This window comes from Parus major, chromosome 7 (assembly GCF_001522545.3).
Source record: "Parus major isolate Abel chromosome 7, Parus_major1.1, whole genome shotgun sequence".
Lineage (NCBI taxonomy): Eukaryota > Metazoa > Chordata > Aves > Passeriformes > Paridae > Parus > Parus major.
The window spans coordinates 30,931,205-30,952,685 of NC_031776.1; the positions used below are offsets into that span (position 1 = coordinate 30,931,205).

A 21,481-nucleotide genomic window follows, 5' to 3' on the forward strand; every position below is an offset into this window, starting at 1 on the left:
GCGCACGGAGCGGAGCGGGGAGGTTTCGCCGAGCGCGGGTGGCGGTGCCGCGGGTGGGAGGATGGATCTCGGGCGAGAGTCTGTTGAAATCTCCCCCTTACGATGCCATTTACAAGCTCTCGGTTCCACCCGGTTTGCTGGTTTTGTTCCCTCTCCAATGCTTTGTAAATCTCTAGGAAGTGAATTTGAGAAAAAGGTTCCTGAAAGCTGTCATCTCGGTGCCAAATGTGCCTTGGGCTGCCATACCTACTACTTTTTCTTTTTTTTTTTTTCTTTTTTTGCCAGAGGTGAGGTTTGGATTGGAAAAAACAGTGCTTTTTATTTGCCGGCTTCGGTGTTTCTTACACATCAACATCACCTTGTGGTTTGATTGCAGGGATTTCTCTGTCAGAAGCACTGACTGACCTGGTGTGATTGCATAGGTGTGCAAACCTACATTGAGCAGATTCTATATTGTTTTTTCTTGAGTTTCAGCAACTGTTTAATGCAAAGTTACTTTCTGGCATATTTAGGGGAAAATAAATGTCACTCTGTTTTGAGGAAGTAAATCTTGGTAGAGGTTTTCCCCACTGTCAAGTGTCTGTTGGTTCCATCTTTTCCTGTTATGGTACAGCATCAGTCCAGTCTTTTGAGAGCATTTTTTTCCTTGTGGCATTGGGGTCAGCAAACCTGAGAAAGTGAATTCTCGATTCTTGCACTAGGTTTTGTTACATCGATCTCTCTTGATAACTGTAGCAAGAATAGAACATTCTTTAAATGAAGGCTCACTCTTGAGATTCATATTATTATACAGTCTTATTTGTCTAAAAGGCTCTGTCACCTTGTCCCCATGTAATAGTATGATGGCTTTTTCAACAGCATGACTCATAATCCTAAATACAGGAATGAATTTTGACTTAGTGCTGTGCAAGTGCTTTATCTCGGCAAACAGCTTTGTGTGTAAAAATGCCAGTAGCGTGAGGGAGTCGCTGGTACTCATCTGCTAATCTCTGTCCTCGGGAGGACAGCGTTTAAAGTTGTTTCCAAATTGGGCGTATGTCCAGATCAATGAGGCAGTTTCAGTTCTTTCAGAATAATTTTGCCATTTCATAAAAAGCTTTCAAAAAAGGAGGAACTGGTTAGTTTTTGGTTTCTATATTGTTGAAACCATTTTGCCTGGGGACACAAAGTTCAATTTAGTCTGAATGGGTGATTTACCTTTTTCCTTCTTGATCTCTGTGTAATGACTCTGACTATATTTCATGAGAAACCCTGCTTACTGCAGCACCCACGGTTCACATAATTACTGCTGGTTGTACCAGGCATAATAATAGGGGAAAGAACCTTACACCTTTTTTCTGGTGATTTTACTGCATATAAGATACTTTCACTTCTGCTTTCTGTTCTTTGCCTATCTGACATGTAGGGAGTAGTTTACTCCTAAAATGGCCTGTGGAGCAAGTATGTTTACTGAAATAATTGTCTGTTCTTCATGATTTAACATATGCAGGCTGTTTTCTGTTGCTCTTATGTAGAATATGGATTTATTTTGTATGAAGAGAATAAGGATTAAATAAGAACATATGCTTCCTCTTTTCTGGGTGATAAATCCATCTTGCTGTCCCGGAGGAAGGCAGCTTATACAGCCTGGACTGAAAAGATGCTGAAAGACAAAGTGACTGAATGCTGAATATAAGAAGATCAGGTTGTCTAAGCTCCCCAAACTAGACTGCCTAAAACTTGGGAAGCAGCCAGCAACATTGGGTGCAAAACATGTAAAATCCTTAATCTGCTTCATGAAATAGAATCCGGCAAAACAATGAAGCATTCTGAATTCTTAAAATTACTTAGAATAAAGACAATTTCTCTCCAGTTTTAAGTCATCTCCCTCCAACCAGATTCCCTTCTGTTCCCTTGTATAAAAAAAGAAATCTTTTTATTGCTGATTTCTATGCCTCAGATAATATGTGGAATTTTATTAGCACCACTCTTTTCCCTTCAAGATCGAAGTTTGTTTTTTTAAATTTAATTTTCTGGGTTATGTTTTTGGCATTGTATACTGCTGTCATCTAAGAAGTTCACTCTGATTTTGCTCTTGTTCAGTAAAATAACTTAGTGTGCAGTTTCATTTCTCATTCTGGCTCCAAAATTTTAATAGAACTTCAGGAGTCATTGACATTAACTGCCCCTAGCAGGTATTATTAGCTATGTGGTAGGTGTTTTGTAGGCTTATGTGAATGCAGTGTTCATTTTTTGAGAAGATTGAGGTCTAAAGGAGACTTGGTGTTTTATGAGAGAGTTTGTTAGGAAGAGCAGTCCCAAGGGAGATCCAGCGGCAAACATTACGGTTGTTTGCCAGCAGATTGTCTGACTTGGTGTTTGCTCAGTCTCTTAAGTAGATGGTGGAAAGAAATACACTGAGGAATATCAAAGTGCTAAGTTCTAATAGTGTTTTCACTTATATCACATCATTCCCAAAGTGTCTGCAGAACTCTAGTGCTTAGCCTGTTTTGGAACCAGACTACTCCAGCAGCAATTCTTGGTGAAAAACATCGGAAGCATCTGCTGAGGAAATGAACATGCTGCACAGTACTAATCAGCTGGGAATCTGATGAGTGGAAACTCTTTCAGGAATCAAGCAGTTTTGCTATTGCTGCATCTTCAATTTTAAAAAATTCTAAACTGTTTGGAGTGGAATAAGGTCATTCTTCATTCCTTTCTAGTTTTGCCAAGTTAATATTTGTGCATCTCTGGATTTCATATACCACATTCATACATGAACTCAAGAAAACCCAGAACACCAAAACTTAATCGTTTGTTCTTCCATACTTCAGAAGAAAAAGTGGAATTTTGTATTTGCAAACCTCTCTATGGCCAGCACACTCAAAACCCTCTTGTTTTCCTCTATTAGACTCCTATTATTGGCATAGAATATTGTAGTTTTGAAGGCTTCCTTATCTATTAGACTTTCATATCTTAAAGACCTGAGACCTATAATGTAATGAAGTATAATTTCTGTACAGAATAAATCTTATTCAGATCATGTTTTGATAGTGGCTTGATTTCCGTTGCTTTTGATGCTATTTTGTTTTTTAATGTTTCTTGCTTGTTCCTGTGAGTTAAGTTACTGTAATTTATGGCTACAAAGATTGGGTGAGTAGAATTTTGTACAGACTTAGACTAGTTTAGTGGAGGGTTTTGGATAGCGATGTAGGCTCTCTAAAGTGGATGTGGTTTGAGGAGGGGCCACCAAAACGATGAAGAATTGACAACACAGGTACTGACACAGGCTCCAGGCGTGAGGTAGTGGCTTTCTGTGGCAATGCAGACTTTTATCAAAGTGGATTAGCGTTCTTCTTTTACTCAAGCTGGAATAGCATACACTTGGGCCGTGATGCAGCTCTTTCTTTTAGAAACTTCTGCTAAAGAGATTTCATACCTGTGTAACAGCTTGTGTACTAGGGAGACGCTGCAGTGAGAGTACAAAGAGGAAATACTTTGGGAGACAGGGATTCCCTCTTACAGTACTCTAAATAGCAAAGTCCTTTTCACGAGGAAAGCTTAAGTCAATGTAGTGATTCATTTGATATATTATTTATGGTTTGTATGAGTTAAGAATCCTGTGATCCTGGCCCTTTGAGTCTCACAAGGACCTCTTAGCTAACTGTATTTTTTTCATATATCCCACAGGCATTCCAAACTGTTTAACCTTATTAGTCTAACCTGCTGACGTTTGTCTTACTGATTTTTATATCCTGATAAGGTCCTGTAATCTTTGAAAGCGATCAACCACCTCTTTTGACCTTGTCCTTTAGACAAAAGAATTTCCCCAGATTACAAGTAGCAGGCTGAACCTGATTTTACATTTATTGGTTGTTGCTCATGGGTCATGTAGTTTGTTACATTTCTTTATATATAATTTTTGACATAAAATGTATTCCTTGTAGTTATGTTTCCCTAGAATAGTTTTAAAACTAAAAGCTTTTTTTCCCATTATTGTTAGAGTTAGGTCATGAAATTATTGCTGCTTGTTTCCCATTGCCTGTTAAGGTTGTGTTCCTCCCTTCCTATGTGCATCATGACTGGTTCAGCTTTTTATTTAACCTGTGTTGAGGGCCTAGCAAAGCATTCTCAGACAGCTACTAATCAAGTAACAAATTGCATGCTAGGTAAAACTCCTTCATCAAAAGCATTGTCAGGCTTTGGAACAGGTTGCCCAGGGCTGAGTCAGCATCTCTGGAGGTGCTTAAAAGATGTGCAGACCCTTGGAATCCATGATCTCAAGTACCTTTCCCAACCTGAGATTTTGTGATTCTACATTGTCCTAAAAGGTACAAACTGTAATGAATTACCATTCTGCCCAAGATTTTTTTGTGAACTGGATGGTTTTTGGCCTTTGGAAGATACTGAACACTTGGATTCTTCTACATTGTGTCATTGTCCTCTTGCCTACAATAAGTGTTACCAGAGTGGATTAACACCTTTTTACCGTTTTACTAATAATTATCTTCTGTATCAGTATATATTCCCTTGGGCAATAGTTGTCTTGAGTTTGAAATGCTGTGTCTTATCCTTCACCTCTTTTTTTTTTTTTTTTTTTTTTTTTTTTTTTCCTGTTCTCACTCTTTTTCTCTGTTTGATTCTTTTTTTCTGCAGAGAACTCTTACTGTTCAATGCAGCTTCAATGCAGTTTTTGAACTCTGCAGAATGCATGTGATATACCTGGAAGACAATTTCAGGTATTTAAGGACCCACATAACTAAACTTGTATTTTCTCTTCTATTTTGACCTTCTTTTTCATAAAATGAAGCATAAAATGTGTTTTGATTGAAGATGAATATCTGAAACATTTCATTAGACACATAAACCTTGTCTGCATAGTATATATGAATTAAAAATATATGTAACTCCTTCATTCAGTGGATTTGAAAATAGGTATAGTATTCATAATAAAAATCCTTGAACAGATAATCTGCCTCCTAACAAGCTTATATAATTGCTTGTTACGTGATTTCTATGAGTCTTTCTTGATAGGCCCTGTTCAAGTACAGTTTGTGCAATGACTTAATTTTCTTTATTTTTGATTTAGAAGAGTGAAAATATCAGCTCTGAGTTGCTCAAGAAAGTTTAATGCTGCACCATTACACCTCTGTATCAGGCATTCCAATTCATTTCCTTTTTCTTAGAGTTTGCTTCTCCCTGTACAGGTTAGATCTGACAGTATAGGAAAAGGGTGTGGAACACACTGTAAACCACTAAAAAAAGATTTCTCAGTCTTTACCACTCAGACTTTAGCCTAGGTTTCACAGGATATTTGACCACATTATTAAAGCTAGCTTGTTCCAGTCAGCCCCTTAGCACATTGTTTTGTTTTCTGAGTTGTTGTGAAAATGAGCAGTTTGGTTCCCTGTATTTCTTTCCGTGAAATGCAGTTTCTCTATCAGGATTATTGATCCTTCAAGAACGTGATGAAATGCAGTATCATTCTGTTTACACTTCACATCTATTTGTGTTATGCAGCTACTTTTCTTTTACTAGACTGCAAAAAAGCATGCAGGAGCAGAATGCTTCCAGTGGCTTTTCTGCTAAAGCTAACAGCTATTTTAGTACAGATTAAATTAACCAGTTTTGAATACTTAGTCTAATTTTAAGAGCCTGTAAGCAAGTTGCCATGTTTTATGGTTATACTTTAAATATGGTTATGGTTATAGCTCAAAATAAAACATTAGCTTGTTATTTTAATAGACATTTTCTTAAATACCAATAGTTTGTTTATATATCAACAATAATAGTGGAAAAAAATTCTTTCTTTTGATAGCTTAACTTCTCTTGAAAGACAGACTTATAGATAAGCTTTAGTTCTTGTTGAAATACTTTCTCTGAGTTTGAGTAGCTCAGCATTCCTAAGTTCAAGAAATTGGATAATCAGTAAAATAAAAACTTCTGACTGTATTAATGATGTGAGAAATGAAACCAAGTTGCAGGAGTGTTGGTTCACAAAGTGACTGGACCTATTACTGAATCTACATCCTGGTGGTTCGAGGCCTCTCAGGCAGCTTATTGATATTGGGTTTTGGCCCCAGCTATGAATCTTTGTGAAGTATTTGAAGCAACTCCACTTGGGCTCTGGATTGATAACTTAATGGGATGTTTCATGATTCCTTTGAGGAAAAGCTTACAGTAACTTTCACCTGACCTCTTGTGGCAAAATTCTCCCTGTGGTAAATTAGAGAATTTTTGAGGGAGAGAGGATCTTCAGGCTGGAAGATGCTTGAGGGCTTGGTTTCCATTAAAATTTCTGCATGCTTGCATCTGAGATGAAGTTCTGTGGAACTGTTCTTTCCCACCATAAGTTTGGAGTTCCCGTTCGGTAGTTGATCCCAGCTGGCTCCTGTAGGTGCAGTAAAGGAGCAGTTGTTGCAGCACTGTTGATTTTTTACCGTGGGGATTCAGTGTTGCTGCAGGAAAGGACTGGATCTTTGTAGTGATGTCAGGAGAGTTTAACCACAGTGGGTGAAGTTCTGTGCTGGTGCAAAAGACACATTGCAGTTTACTTAAGCTTTTTTTGAGTTAATGCTACTTAAACCTCTGTGTCTGTGTACTGAAACCAGCACAATGACACCCAAGTGTGCGCTTAAACTTTCCTTTGAGGGCTGTACTGGCTAAGACAGAGCAAAAGCTTGTAACAGGTTCAGCTTCTGTTCAGCTCCTATTAAAGTCCTTGTACCTTGATTCATTTCCTGGCGTTGTGGTTTCCATATGCACTGGTTGCATAGCTTTTGCACCATGTAGTGTCACTACTGAGTTACCTAAAACATGTCTAGCTACACTTTCTTACACACTGAGATATTGGCATGTATATGGCCACCTCTAGAGGAAAGAAAACTATGAGCCTTATAAATGGAAAAAAGTTTCATTTTTTAAAAGCTGTACTTGAAAAATAGTACTGTAGTTTAACTATATATAGAAAACTGGTCTACATCAATTTTGCATTTTTTAGACTTAAGAAGGGAGTTAGATGGAGACCTGAAGAATCTGTTTTCTAATGTTTTGGGGTTTTAAAAATGTTAAGAAACAGGGGTTCGTTTTTTCCCTACATTTGAAGTGCAAGTTTTCTCCATCCCATGTACTTAAAGAATGGATTTTTTTTCCCATCCACCATTAGTAGTCTGGTTTGTTAGAATTGTCTTTGGCTCTATTCTGACTGTTGTTTGTACCTCCAGTCTGTTCTCCCTTTGAGTATTGCTCATGGTGGATATGGAAAACTTGAACTCCACTGCCTACTATCAATATACATTTTTATGCTTGTTGATCCAAATTTAAAAACAAAGAAAGCCTCCTCACTGTATAAATTCCTGATGTACAATTCAGTGTTCACACTATTGATTTTGGGTATGCATTATGAAAAGAGTTTTTAATTAAGGTGTACTCTTGCCCTTTGACAAGCTACAGAATATTTTTAAGTATGCCACCCACCTTATTCTTTAACTAAAATTTGACGTTTAATTAGAAAGGCTGCTGATGCAGCACTGTAGTTTGGCAGAAATTACTGTAGGAACCTTACAGTGTGTACCTTGCCTGTACTGTGGGGATCAAGCCCATTGCTCAGGATCAAAATTTTTTCCATGCCACAAAAATGCAGGATTAAAACCTCCTCATTTTTTATTTTGTACTGACGAAGCTCTGTTATCCTTACATTTGACAGAGAAACAAATCTGTCAAATGTTATTTTCATACTTCTTTTTCTTTCCCACTTGTATTGTGTGCCTCAGTGCAGTGCTTACAGTTGTCCAGTTTACTATGGTGTTCAGGTTTATTAAAATTTACTTACAATGTCATGGGAATTTCTCAATCTGAGTATGCATAATTTGGGTTTGGTGTTGTGGGATTTCAGTTATGTGTGAGGAGGGCTTTCTGTATCCCCTGCTGTGCTTGTAAAAACAGCATAATTTCTGTCTTAATCCAGAATTCTGAGTGGCTTTTGCCATTTTACTCCAAACATTTCATCTTCAAGGATGTAGTTTCACCATGTGACTTGAATTTTATTGAGACACATTACATGTAAGCTTTACCTCATGCATTCCTTCCTATACCACAAAGTGTTCTTCTGAAATTCTTTCTCAGTTTCTATAACCTAATTTTTCTATTAAACCAGTTAGGAAATGTCCTTATTTGCTAAACTCCTTGACTTCTTGCATTGACTAAAGGAGAACCCTGCTCATCCTTCTCCACCCACTGGAGAAGCCTGGATGGATTTTTTTTTTCTGTACAATTAAGTCAGAGTTAATGAAGTCTCTGAATGGTGTATGTGCAGTTGTGCTGAATCTTTCTTATAATCAGCTAATAATAGGTTCTAGTTCATCTTGTCCCTTTCTGTTGGGTTGCTTATTACCTATTTATGAGAACAGATGATTTGAAGCATTGATTTCATGCCTTCAGAAGGCCAGTTTATCTTGCATCTTTTTTTTTCTTGTCACAACAATACCTCTTCCACACACAGATCCTCTTTCTTGGGTTGGTTTTTTTTTTGGTTTTTTTTTCTGATGAGGCTTTTTAAAGTGACCTCAGGATGTCTGTAATGATTGAGGGTGTTTTTACTGAAGGCCTGACTCACTGTCCATGTTGCGCAAGCTTTGAATTCACAGAAAATGAAATTAGCACACTGAAGAACTGGGTAATCCGTAAGCATCCAGTAATTTGTACTGGCCCACAGAATTTTTTTTTCCCTTGGGATTATTTACACCAGAATTATCTTCCATGTTTTTGCTTATATAGTCAATATATTATTGGAAAAATTTGGCTTGATTATTCTAAATGTTTGCGTAGGAATCTCATCTAAGGCTATCATTATACCTTCCAAAAAAGCTAGTCAGGATAAACAAATTTAAATATTATGGAGAAAATATAAGTTTGTCTCAGTGGTCAGTTAGAATGGGGGAAACCTGAGCAGAGCAAGGCAGCAAATAAATCTTAATTTAGACAACTTTTAAAATTCTATCTTCTGAAATGTCTGGTAAATCCATGCTAACTGCCGTCATTTCATAATTAAGCTGCTTCTTTCATTCCTGAACCTTAAGTGATATGTTGAACACAAACTGTAGGATATGATTTTTCCCATTATTAAAATAATAGCCTAAGTTGGAAAATATTAAGTAATCAAAGCTGCAGAAAAAAATATCATATTCTTCTGAAATACAGAGGAAAATATTACTGAAAAAATTTATTCTTTCTTTTGTCAGGCTAGTAGCTTGAACTGTTCTTCTCTTTAAGACCAGACCTAATAATAGAATTAATCATAAAATCACGGAACAGTTTGTGTTGGAAGGGATCTTAAGGCTCACCTCATTCCAACCCCCTGCCATGGGCAGGGACACCTTCCACTGGAGCAGCTTGCTCAGAGCCCCATCCAGCCTGGCCTCGAGCACTTCCAGCCCCTGTAGAAGTGAAGGCTGCTGTGTTTTGGTGTCAGAACCACTGATGTCCTCTGCATGCACGTGGCTCAAGTACACATTTACCCACTTGAGGCAGTGGAACACAGGTGTAAGGCTGGGATAGGATACCCTGGTCCGTGATGCTCATGGCTGTAGCTTACACAGCAAATGGACTGCTCAGGATGGTGAAATGTGCTAAGATAATGCCTTAAATAGGTATTTGCAGGTTATCTGTCAAATCCTGGCTGATACAAAGATAAATCAATGTGGCCCATTGATACAGAGTTTAAAAGAGAAAAGCTTTTTGTATCAGCTTTTAAGATGTGTTTGCTAGCACATTTCCCCTGTGAGCTGAAAGGAATTCGTATTTTCATAATATTATAAAATCTATTCCTCTGTCTCTGCCTATCTTTTTCTTTTCATTAGGTCTGACTAAACAGTAAAGAAATCCATTCATCTGTGGTAGTGTCAGTAAAGTGGTCTCTGTTTTTCTCTCTGCTGGTACTACACTACTGTTTTGAGATCATTTACATTCTGCTCAGAGCTGTAAGTGATCTTTTTGGCAGCTTTCTGCATTTACATTAACTGCTGGATTGTAATAATTTTCAAATGGATTGTCTGAAAGTAGTGGGGTTTTGGTACATATTTATAGATTAGTATTCCTGTCTGTGGGTTTATTTTGTGTCTTGTACATTTACCTAACTAATATAAACATGGAAAGAAGAACCTTGTTAGATCGAAATGCAGAGTTTGTCACCAGTCCAGAGATGGACAATATTGCCTAGTGAATTTCCTTTCTGATTCTGGAAACCATTTGGATTTGGGAGGCTATTTAGGAGGTATTTTTTAGAGGGTTTTTTTTTTTTTTTGATGTTTGAGGAAGAAGGAAGGGAGCCTTGGTGTTTACATAATATTGTTTATAATGTGTTTGTATTGTTGAAACATGGGAGAAGTAACCTAAATAGTAACCTAATGTTTTTGAGTGGACCTTGGAAGTCTGATTTAACTGCCTTGTAGATCTTATCCTTGTTTTTCAGATAAGGTTTGACAAATATGTGGATATTTTGTTGTACATAGGTGGCATTTTCAATTTATATTAGTGCCCATCTAACATGTGAAGGAGCTTTTAGTTGGTACACAGCGATATTTTCTGCAAGAAGAGCATTTTTTGTCTCTTCCATCCATACAACTATGAGTGGCTAAGAGGTTTGTGAATGCTAAGTTTTATGTGACCTTTTCAGAGAACAGTTACCAAAGTGGACCCATTTCTGCTTGTTTTTGGAAAAGGCTTTCATTTAATGACAGTGCTTCAGTTTGAACCACATGTTCTAAGAACTGGCTTGTGTTCCCAGCACTGCAGGGGGAAAAGCTCAACGTGCATGCTTGAGGCACCGAAGAGCACGCGTGGGGAAATTCCAGGAACTGGTGAGAATTTAAGAAGAAGGTAGAAGGTATTTAACATAATTACATAGCTTCAGATTGTATAAACCTTGTACAGTTCAGACAAGTGCAAAATTACCTCACCAGACTTGCCCCCCTTTTTTTAATTTCATCAATTTGAGAAGCTAGAGAGGACTGAATTTCTTAAACTGAGAAAATTTTTAAAAAAGTGATAGGCAGGTGAGGTAAATAACCTTCTGATATGATTCAGACTGAAAAATACAACATTAAATCCATGATAACACAAATATAATCTCATATTTGAGTTACATAAGAGTGTTTTAAATGGGCCATTAGTGTTGGGGAAAAACATGCTTTAATTTTCTAGGCTTCATTTTTTCCCCCCCTCCCCTTTCCACACAAGAGGGAATGCTTTCCTCTAGGGACAAAGATAACATGAAGCTAAAAATATTACTTGTCTACTTTATTCTCCATCATGTTGCTTCAGTGGTAATCACTTGTTTGAGATTCACCTTCAGAGATTCTGCCTGACATATGGTGATATGCATAATGAATATATTCAAGCATATAGCAGTTTCAAATTCATTCTTTATTGCACTTAGGTTTTAGTTCACAAATTGCTGTAATAATTAAACAGATTTGGTAAGCATTAATCTATGCACTTATGGGAAATTTCACCTTAATTATTTATTATTTGTGTGAGATGGGATAAAAGCAATTTAAGACCTGGCTTGAGACATGGGCTTCTCCTATTTCCTAATTTCAAATGATATACAGGCAGATTAAGTTTCTATTTTTTGAAAGTACCACCACTTTCAGGGGAGGATAAGAAGCTGGTTGTTAGGGATTTTGGTTGGTGTTCAATTTGGGGGTTCTGGGGGGTGGTTTTGTTTTGGGTTGTAGAAGTTTTATTTGAATGGGGTGTGGAAGGTTTTGTTGTTTGGGTTTTTTCAGTAAAAGGAGATCTTGGATAGAAAGTGAATGTCTTCTTCAGTAGCCCCTTAGAACTGAAACATACAAAGGGAAGTACACCCAGGTGTTCTCTAGACATCCAAGAATGTAAACATCAAAAACTAGTTCTCTCACAAGCTTTTTTTATACTGTGTTGTGGGTAATTGGGGAAAGGACTGAAATGTTCACTTTCCCATTCATAGTGTGAACTATGTGATGGTGATGATGAGCAAGAACAACTGGTGCAAATCTTGTTGAAGCTGTAGTTCTTCCTTTGGTACTCCTGACTGTCAAAATTGTCATAATTGGTTGCTAACAATGGGAGCTGTGTCCACAAAATCCAGCTCACACCTTCTGATGATTGAGATAATTTACTCTGAATTTCCATTCAGTGGCTGAGTCCTATTAATCCAGCTTCTTGTTCATCCTGTGTTTAAATTCTTTATAGGAGTTGACAGTAGAATTTTTCAGTTCATGCTGAAAATTACATGTTGGCAAATTAACAGGTAACCATTATAACACATCAAATGTGCAGAGCCTTTGATCAAGGACTTAATAGTAAATCATGATGTCAGCCAGTGTGCTGAGCCAGAAGAGGACAACAGGATGATTGTAGGAGAGATTCCTGCAATCTTGGTGGAAGGGCCAGTCTACGCAGCCTGAACTATGCCAATCAAACTAGCAAGACCAGATTTGTAGCTGAAATAGCAAATTAATTATTACCCTACTTAGTTTGGAGTAATGTCTAGGGGATACTGAGGTTAATTCCATGGGGAGATGTGATGGGGGCAATGATTTCTGGTTGGAGAAATAGAAATCTGCTGGCACAGATGGATTCAGAGTAGCTCGTGTCTCCCTCACTTAGGGCTGTCACACTGAGAGATGTTAGCCATGCATACTGAATCACGTGTCCTATGTCATTTCCATTTGTCAAATCACAAACCCATTTCCTGTCACTCTCTCCACTATTTTGGCTTCAGTGCAATAGTTTCTGTAAGCATGAGCATTTCTGTGTTTTCTAAATTATTCTTCATGATTAGAAAGAGAATAAAAATTTGCTCATACTATATTGTAAAGCACTGTTTTGAAGAACAAAAGAGCAAAAGCTTTGAATGAGTGACAAGCAGTAATGATTCCCTGGTATTTGTTATGCTGTAGAATATTGGGGTGCACAGAGAAAGGGAACAGAAGGGGTGAAAGCACATCATAATTTGAGTTTAGGAAGCTCAGGTCTTTCCATAGTCAATAGAGAGGATGAGGCTTTTGGGGCTGCTGCTTTGAATCACTCCTTAAAAGGAGGAGAAGGGCTAAGCTAAACATTTCTTTGCTACCAAAAGATACAGTTTCTCCTTTTCATTTCCACCAGCTCTGATATGCACCTGACCCATCTGTTAGACAGCTTGGTTTGTGAAACAAGCAGAGAGCTAATGTAAGAAAAAGGCTTCTTTTGTTTTCGTGATCTCAATCAGCGCATGGAGGGATCTGTTGATTTGGCACACGTAACACAAAGGGGTGTGTGAGACTGAGAGGCTTGGAGCAGTAGGATAAGTGCAGTGAGATCAGGCTGTTCCTCAGCTGGCAGCTGCTGGCTCAGCTCAGCCCTCTGCTGTGCCTGGACCCTTTCCTGTGGGTCCTCCAAGGGCCCCAGATGTCTTCACTGGCCAGAGTGACAAAATGACCCACTGCTTCCCCTTCTGCTCTGGTGGCAACGATGACTGCTGTTGTCATCTTTGAGTGGTAACTTTTCCTTCCTCTTATTTCACCCTGTGTAATCTTGATTGATTTTTTTTGATTTTTTTTTTTAGTTTGAAATCAAGAAATATAGTAGTCTTAGTAAATCTTTATACCTTGTTAGGTATATCATCAGTAAGTAAATGATGGAAGGGTTATTGTGGCAAATAAAACTAATCTTGCCTTCTCAATTGTAAGGTATATTCCGAATTTCTGCTTTATGGCTATGCTCAAAAGCAACACACTTAAAATATGCTGCTGGGTGGGAATGTCCTGCCACACATGTAACCATGTCAGAGTTCAGTGCCCAGCCCAGTGGAGCTCCCTTTCACTTGTATCACATCTGGGTTCTTTGTCTTTTGGCAAGCAGTCAAAACCTGGTTTAGCCCTTTGCAGGCATTAAGCCCTGCTCTTAGACATCGTAGCACAAAATACTGTGTCCAGTGTATGGTGTGAAATTAATCAAAAGGAAACAAAATTAATGACCTGCTGTGGTGCCATCCATCAGGATATCGCTCAGCAGGTGTGAAATTAACTTGCCTTGACTGTGGATTAAATTGAACGGCGTGACGTGAACCTACAGGAACTGTTTCCCTTAATACTGGGGAGGAAGTGTTTTTAAAGATTCCAGTTTAATGAACTGCTTATGCCATGCACTGGATAGTCTTATGATCATTTAACAGCATGAGTTTAGATTATGCTCCCTAAGAAGATCAAGTATTACTGTATCAGTAAAAATTGTTAAAGGCAGGCCACAGAAATGTGGTTTTAATTTCTGTAATTACTGCGCTCCAGATGGTGGATGTATACTTTTTTCCAGCCTAAGTACTTCAGCTCAAATATAAGCAGTTGTGATCTTTATTTACAATTCATCAGATTTTAACCTAGGTGATAACAATTCCTTTGTTATGGCCTGTTATGACGACCTTCAAAGAAATATGTAGACAAAACCTCAGTATTGTTTGTTATGGTTACAAAAAACCTTTCTTCTTGGGTTTGTTTGGCTTTTTTTTCTCCCAGATCTTAGTTACGGTGATAGCAAAACTACCCACTAACTTTGTTTTGGAATAAGTTACCTAATATCAGAATATGTACTTATAACATTTGGCAAATCCTTGTTAATTTAAGAGCAATACTACAAAGATGCAAAATAAATTACAGGTTACTAACAGCTTGAGAGAATTGAGGAAAATGAAGGAAATGTATTTCCCAATTTGAATCTATTCTACCAACTATTTTCTTCTGTCCAGTCCTATTAGCTTATGTATATGCACTTTTTCCTCCATAGTTGCTCTGATAATTGTTTTTCAGAGGACCTATTATCATTGTTGTGAAAGCTGTCTTTGACTTCCAACTTCTTAGTGGATTTTTTGCTGTGTTTGCCCAGAACATTGTCCTCTAAAATATTCAGAGTCATCTCAGCCCTTTGGAGAATGCCTGGTGTTTTTGCCCTTGGGAGAAAATAAGTCATGTATGGGTTTGTTGGTGTATTTTTTTTTCTTTTTGTCTGCCTGCCCTCCCCCTTAAATTCTGAATACACATTTCCAAGAGTTAAGGAATTTTCATGTTAGTGATTAGGAAGAGGACTTGGTTATGACTTGCATGGCAGCTTTCTTTGAGGGAGGACTGGCATGAAGCCATTAATACATTTTTAGGATAAGGTGTCTACAGTATATCTGCACACACTTGATAAACTGGTCTTTATAAGTTGATTCGTTTGACCTCTTATTAAGGGCTTCTGTACACTATACAGGTAGTACTGTTTTGTTTAAATACTGTTGATAAGAAAGATGTTAGGCTGGTTAATTACTTCTTTATGGTTGTCGTAATGAAGTTCTGTGGACTTTGTGTCTGAAGATAATTCTGACATTAGCATTAGTGATATGATATTGGTTTATAACAAATGTGGTGTAACTACAGAGAAATGTTAGGGTTGTTCTAGAGTTACACCCTCAGGTGCTGTGTCACTGGCAGGAGTTTCTTCAAGGACAAATCCATAAGTAGTAGCTCTAGGATCATGGGATCAGTACTGTTGGAACTGAAGAGCTCTGTAGGCCTTTTGGTTAGAGGTGAAAAGATATTTAAAAGTTTCTTCTTTCCTTGAAAAAAAACCATCAGCCTTGGTACCCATTTCAAAATGAGGAGGTAAGCAATTCATGGAGGCCTAATGCTTTGTAACCTTATAAACATTAACAAAGTCCATGAAGCTTTTAACAGAGAACAAAGGTTATGTGATTATTCTGTCAGTCATATTTCAGCTGGGGCTTCAAATGCTTTCTTTCCTGTATTAGAAAATTACTATGTTGATATGAGTGTAAAGAAACTTACTCTTAAGGCTTACATTGTAACACAATGGTCTTTCAACCTTCCTTAGATTGAAACCAGCCCAGTGATACTTTGTTCAATTGTCTGCCTGCAGTTTGGGTTTTACATGACTGGGTTTATTTAATTGTACTCTTCCCTGCCTCTTGTTGATGGCTTTTATAGTTTCTTAAGCTTTTTTAATTAATCTGTAGCTCCAGGAGAGATGAGGGAGAGAAGAGGAAGAGATAAGTTTAATTCTTTTGTGAAACTTCTAGTTTTTTAGGACAGGTGACAAGCCAAGCAGAAGTGTTCTCTGACAGCTGTGGCAGCAAGAAAACTGTCCTGACAAACCTTTTTTTCAGCCCACTTTGGCAAGAAAAAGGCCTTTCATGCCTGTTTTCCATGACAGGCGGTGTAAGTTGGGTCCCACAGCCCTTCACTGGGCCTTGCATTCAAACTGAGTTTGTGTTGGCTGGTTTTGCTTTTGCTTTATCCTCTCATAGCTGTAATATCCTATCACAAGAGAGCAAGTGAAGGTTTCTTCACTGCAGGGTTTGATTGTTTTTCTGTATCACTGCTAGATTGTGGTATGAAGAGAACTCAGATTTCTTTACTTTGCTTGTAGCAAGAATACACAGACTTGGTTTGTCAGAGTTAAGCAATGTGATGTTACATGCCTGTGAGTGTGGGCTCCTGAGAAACTATTTGGATTTGGCTGAAAGTGACTGAGAACTGCAGCTAAAATTAGCAGAGATGGTCCACTGCAAGTAAACTGATCCAAGGGAGAGAAAACCAGAACAAAGTCAAACAAACCCCCTGCTTGTTCAATGCCATTTACACAACTGATATTGTGCTACAAGTGTCTGCTGGTTGCACCCCATGTCTACAGAGCACTATTCATGTGCCAGGTGATGCTGACAGTGCTTTACTTTCTGATGGGCTCAGAGCATGTGGGGAAGTAGAGATTTTGTCTACTAGCAAATAAGAGGCAGTAGACACTGGTTAAATCATTGGGCAGGGTTTGGTGGTTGGGGTTGTTTTGGTGTTTTTTTGGATGTGGGGTTTTGGGGGAATTTTTTTGGTGGTTATGTGTGAGGAGTGAAAACTTTGTTTGGCTTTTCTCATGACATTTTCTATATTTTCTGAAACTGCAGTTGATAAATGTCCCTTCCCAAAGGAATTGCTGGTCTGTGATTGTCATTGTAACTCAGCCAGGGATAGACAGAAACTTGTTATATAAGAAGTCAAAAATGATGATATTTAATAAGAGGTTTATTCTGCATGGCAAGAATTTAAACTATTGTTTAATTAGCAGGCAAACCACTTACTTTGCCCTCTAGTTTATGTGTTAGGAGGGTTTATGACACTGATTCATATAGGTTATTACAGCTCATAAATGTCACCATAAAATTAGTCAAAATAAGAGTGTTGAAGTGTCTTGCTGCCATTAGCTACCCAGCTGGATTGGCTTTGGTGACAAGTTTGTAGATAAAGCATGAATTTTAGAGCTGAAGATGTCATAGGACTTGAGTACTTCTCATTATGGAAAGAGTGAGCCTCTCTCTAAAAGTTGTAGCTGAAACTTATTTTCTGGTCATAGCTGCTCCTTGCCTCTCCTTGTCAGCAGTGTCAGTCAGTGAACTGCACCAAGGTTAAAAGCCATTAAAAATTGTGATAATTGTCAGTAAGTCAGTGATGCCACTTCTGGGAATGCAATACCAGTGAGATGCTTTCATTGGGTATTTGTGGTTTTGTCCAAATGGCAGTCAGTCAAGACGTGGAGCTTAACAATGTGAGCTGAAGTGGCCACTTCTTTAATAGTGCAGCTAATGACTTCCAGATGCAAGTTATTGTAATATGCTCAAATACTTCAAGTGTATCCTGGAGTCTGCATCTTAGAAGACTCTTGTCATTGTGAAAAGGAAACCAGGCTGTAGGAGAGACAGTGATTTTATTGTGTGGCTTTACATCAGTAAAGTACAAAAATCTTCAGATATTATATATTGTTTATTATTTTTTATGTATAGAAAATAAAGTGTGGGAACATACAAGGAAATTAGTCTATGGCAGTGACAGAAGAACTGTCACCTGATCCCAGATAATTTTAAGGGAACTAAAGCAGCCTGTCAGATGGCTTTTGTTTGTTTGCTTGATGGGGTGTATTTAGAGATGTATGTCTTAAGTGACTGAAGATATGTATTTTTTTAAACTGTCACATTAAACTAGAATGTCACTTTTAGTTAGCCTCTGTTCAGAGGCAGATCTGCTGTGTTTTTAATAATTTATGTGGAAATTGTGTGAAAGATTTAAAATGTGACAGCTCTGAAATAAGAAGATTGATGCTACTCTGGTGTGATCTGATTTGGATTCTGACCTAATTTCTTTTAGTTAGTGATTGGTATAGGACTTGTGGGGTGCACAAGCTTATGACTTTTGGAGATTACTGATTGATATTTTTAGGTTACCAGATAATCCTGTTTAGGAATGGGATTTTCATCTGAAAACAGACTGCTCCTTAAATTCTTCCTGTTTTACTTTAGAATAACAACTGGAAATTGTACAAAAAAAGCAATGGACTGTTTGCTTATTTCACACTGTCTTGTGCTCTGGCTTTCTGCTACATGATTATTTTCTGTGTGCACAAATTTTTAAAAATGCGATTTTTTCTTTAATACTTCAATAAAAGTAAAATCTCCCATTGAAGCTGTTAGTTTTGCACATGCTCTAAAAGAGGTATGGGAAAGCATTGTGTACATATTACCCCAAAAATGTTCTGAGCCTTTCAGTCTGGGTTTTCCTTACGTTGCCTTGTAGCTGTTTGCAAAGCAGCCAGACCATAGATAAACTAACAAATGCTAATTCACACTTCCTTTTGCTTATTCAACAGCCATGTTCCATATATAAACACTCTCTTCCAGATGTTTTTCTCCTTGTTAGCAGTACCTCTCATGTGCTTGTAAAGTATTGCAGAGAGAGTCTTATTCTTCAATTCCACACTTAGTGAGGGGTTGCCATCTGCTGTGTGTGTCTGTTTGGAAGGTAAGCATTTTATCACCTGTTCCTGCAGATTGAGACCATAATGCTTTACCAGCCTTATTTATGAGGTCACCTCTGAATTTTTATTCAACTTTGTGAAAAGTGTAAGGAAGCAGAAAAATAAAGGCTATTGTAGCTTGAAGGTTGGAACATTATGTGGAGGATTTTAACTCCTGTAGCTGTTTTGTTTCCTTTTTCTGTGCCCTTTATGATGGGAAAGGAAGCCAAACTGAGGTGGAGAAATGAGAATTCGCACTAGAAGTGTGAAGTGTATGAGTAATATCATGTTGTATTGACAATATTGCTTAAACTGTGTGGGTTTTGTTGCTGGCTTGGCGTGCTAATATTGATAGGCTTTTCCCATTTCGGTGAAAGGACGTGTGTTGGACTGAGCTTGATGTCAACTTCTGCAGGTCCCCCTACCCCAAGTTTTACTGCCTCAAAAGAGCTCTTACAATGCACACTCTGTACTGGAGCCTCTTCTATTCCCATCACACAGAGAATTCCCCTAATGGCTCCGTGAGGTCTTCATCCTCTGGAAAGAGGGCTGGAGTGAAAGGGAGGGGAGTAGGAGGATGTCACATTCACGTGGGAGATGTCGTGCCTGATGTGACATCCCTGCACCCTAGAACCCAGTTACAGTCATGCTCCTGTCTTCTGAAGGCAGGAAAGGTGCAGCTCTGGGGGCACTGCTGCCAGTGAAAGACAGCAACCAGCTCCCAGGAGTTCTCCCACACAAATCAAGATGAACTTTGCAGGGCTTTTTTTCCCCTGTGTTTCCTTCCACAGCAACTCTTGAGAGTTATTGAGGGCGTGTTTAAGGAGGAAATGAATTCAGCTACTGTTCTTAAACAGCTGTTGGGGTAGAGGGAACATTATCTCTCACTGAGGCTCTACGTGCCTCTTTTGTCCTTTCAGAACTGCATTAACTGTCCACATCTGCTTCCTTTTCTTCCTTTTCCCTTCTACTTCCTCTGCAAGTCCTGTACATCATTTGTAGTTTGTTGTTTTGTTTTTTTTTTTACTCCCACAATATAGAAATTAATAATATCAAATATCTGCAGAACTTGATTGACTTTGTGTTTCTTGAATCTGAAAAAGCTGAAATTGTAGAGATTTGGTAAACTTACTTAATAATTTGTATGAGGCAGATCTGAATATTGTATAAATCATACAGAGCTTCAGCTTTCTGCTCTTTACTTACCTGGCAGCAGTCACATTGAAGAGACAATTCTGCCTAGATACTCAAGTTCTTTGGTTAATTAGTTTATTTTTAATCACACAACTCAGATTTTGAGGTATCATAAGGATGCTGTTTGTGGGAATGGTTTTGGCAACTCAGACAAATCAGAATCTTCTGAGGATGAAGGTATCTGGAGGAAGGTACTACTGAAAAGAGCCAGTGGGAAGATCTTTAAAAGGGACCTGAAATTAGGTGTACTGCATTCTGGTGTTGCCTGAACTTAAATATGAGAATTAACCAAGCCTGTCTTTAATAGTTTGGGACGAAAGAAGACGCTTTTCATACACTTGCTTAATGATATTTTGCAACGTATTCTTGGACTGTCTGGGAAATAGAATGGGCTTGATAGTAACCTGCATAAAATTTCATTGATAAAATGCTGTAATTATGGAAAGCTGTTGAGTGGAGAAATAAATATAGCTATCCTTTCTTTAATACTAGATATAAAGGTCTTTCAAAGTGTTTTCAAAAGACTTGTATCATTTACTTTGATAAAGGCAGCCAAGATTTGAGGCCAAAATACATTTGCTTGCATGTTAGAAATTGTGTTGATGAAGGAATGCTTATTGCTTGGAGGAAAAAAAGGGTTTTGCAAGATTTTAATGCCTTTTTCTAGTATATGATTGCAAGAATTGTAGTATTTGCTCCAAAATTCTTTATCTGTATGGGTTGTTTGTGAAAGCCAACTGTGCATAAATCAAGTAAGATGCTTGGCAGAATAGATATTTGAAGCATGAAAATTATTAATTTAGTCTTTGTAGTTTTAGTAAGCCTTTAGAAGCCTATACAATATACCAGCTTGGTGCCTTGGACTGTGTCTCCAGTGTGTACATTCTCATTTGGTTGACTTTTACTACTGCTCTTGTTACTGACTCTGAGTTTGGTTACACACAGACTTGTGTTGATCCTGTTCTTTGGTATTTACAACTGTGTTGAAAATATTTCTCTTAGAGCAGATCAAGATGAGCTAATGTAGGCTTATGGTAGTAACAGTGTAATTCAAATAAGTGTGAGAAGCATTAAAATACCTTGTTTTTCTAAAACACCTTCACAGTTAACAACACAGTTGAAACAGTAAATTATTTACAATTGTAAATTTTATGCTTAGCACTTTATAATTATTCTGTATTTCAAGTAACATATCAGTGTGAAGAATTTGTTTTTTTACAGATGATGCCATGCTTACAGGAATATTAACTGAACTGGTGCCACAATGTTTACAGATACTTCTAGAATTCCCATGTTAATTAATGTGCACCACTTTGGGTGTCTGGTTTGAGGTGTTCATGTTTGAGTGGTTTTCTACTCCATCAAAATGAGATGCTTTTTACCTACTTAACTTTTGACTGGAGAAGTTATACCTGTTAAGGAACTGCAGCATCTGCACGGGATGAGAGGCTGAGAA

At 37.9% G+C, this 21,481-nt stretch overlaps 1 protein-coding gene across 4 annotated transcripts in view; it reads left to right on the forward strand.

The window, feature by feature from the left end:
- Positions 1 to 4,642: 4,642 nt before the first annotated feature.
- Positions 4,643 to 21,481, forward strand: part of MGAT5 (alpha-1,6-mannosylglycoprotein 6-beta-N-acetylglucosaminyltransferase) — a 109,008-nt gene continuing 92,169 nt past the window's right edge. Inside the window, exons 1-2 of one of the 4 annotated variants that reach the window (XM_015634692.3) lie at positions 4,643 to 4,718; positions 10,763 to 10,854. The gene's annotated coding sequence lies outside the window, so the exon portion shown is untranslated. Of the gene's footprint in view, positions 4,719 to 10,762; positions 10,862 to 21,481 lie in introns of all 4 variants that reach the window. The other 3 variants (XM_015634693.3, XM_015634689.3, XM_033516160.1) reach the window with 3 other exon arrangements.